A 1473-nucleotide genomic window follows, 5' to 3' on the forward strand; every position below is an offset into this window, starting at 1 on the left:
AAAGTGTAAAATAAATATAGGGCTGGGCATACAATGATATGATTTTTTTGTTCTTTGATGCCTGGTACCTGATCCTTTTGATCACTGGAGACAAATGTGTGCATAAGTAAATGTGGTGAAGAAAGCTGATGGTACCCGCTATCAAAAGATATAGTGTCTGGGGTCTTAAATGCTTGAAGGTAAATAAGCAGCAATATAGCTCAGAAGCAACAAAGCCCACATGGAACAAGCACTCCAGCCTGTGTGACCACGAGGTGTCAAAGGATCAGGTATCTGGCATCAAAAAACAAAAAATCATATCATTCATTATAAATGAGGGGGATTGGAGTGGCGATCCAAAGCCCACCTGTAGGTCATGGGATATCCTCTTACAGAAGGGTCGCATGGAGGAGATGAGCCAGTCAGCATGCAGTGTAGCAACAATGAAACATACAACTTTCCTCTAATTCTTAAATGCTTCCTCTCCGCTGCCACGTTCCCCTCACCCTGCCCAACTATCATGATCCCAATTCTACCTTAAAAATCCAGATAGACCAGAGGATGCACACTGGTACAGATAGGAACCAGAACCAAATGGAATCCAGGACAGATGACCCCTTCAGGACCAGTGGTGAGAGTGGTGATACCAGAGGGTGGAGGGAAGGTGGAGTAGAAAGGGGGAACCGATTATAAGGATCTACATATAACCTCCTCCCTGGGGGACAGACAATAGAAAAGTGGGTGAAGGGAGATGTTGGACAGTGCAAAACATGACACAATAATAATAATTTATAAATTATCAAGGGTTTATGAGGGAGGGTGGGGCTGGATGGGAGGGGGACAAATGAGGAGCTGATACCAAGGGCTTAAGTGGAGAGCAAATATTTTGAGAATGATGAGGACAATGAATGTACAAATGTGCTTGACACAATTGATGTTTGTATGGATTGTGATAAGAGTTGTATGAACCCCCAATAAAATGATTTTAAAAAATCAGTTTGATATTCTATGCTAGAAAACTAAAGCTTGAGGAATTTGAGCAACATGCTCAAGGGAACAACAACTCTAACCTACTCTAATCTTTGTTATGAAATGATTACCTGGGGAATTATAATATCATAAATATATTTTCCAACCTTACTGAACTCTTTTCCAATTTAACCAGCTCTAGAGGGCTTGGAAACAGTATAAGTAATAGAAAAATAAGTGACATGTTTTGATTATTTTACTCTAATTTTTCCAGATTCTGAGACTTATATGGTATAATTCTACACTCTTTAGAAAAGGAAAACAATTGAGGAAATTTGGCCTTAAAATATATACATTTGTCTTTATATTTATACATTGGGGATCTTTTAAAAACCACATTGATTTTACACAAAAAGAAAAAGAAACATATTAGAAGGAAAAATAAATCTAGGGCTAATGGTTCTCACATAGTGAGATCCTTCAGTTTATTGTGCCAACCAGGCTGATAAACACATGTGGGATTAA

This window comes from Echinops telfairi, unplaced genomic scaffold (genome assembly GCF_000313985.2).
Source record: "Echinops telfairi isolate 266 unplaced genomic scaffold, ASM31398v2 ScPeMD7_4;HRSCAF=17, whole genome shotgun sequence".
Taxonomy (NCBI): domain Eukaryota; kingdom Metazoa; phylum Chordata; class Mammalia; order Afrosoricida; family Tenrecidae; genus Echinops; species Echinops telfairi.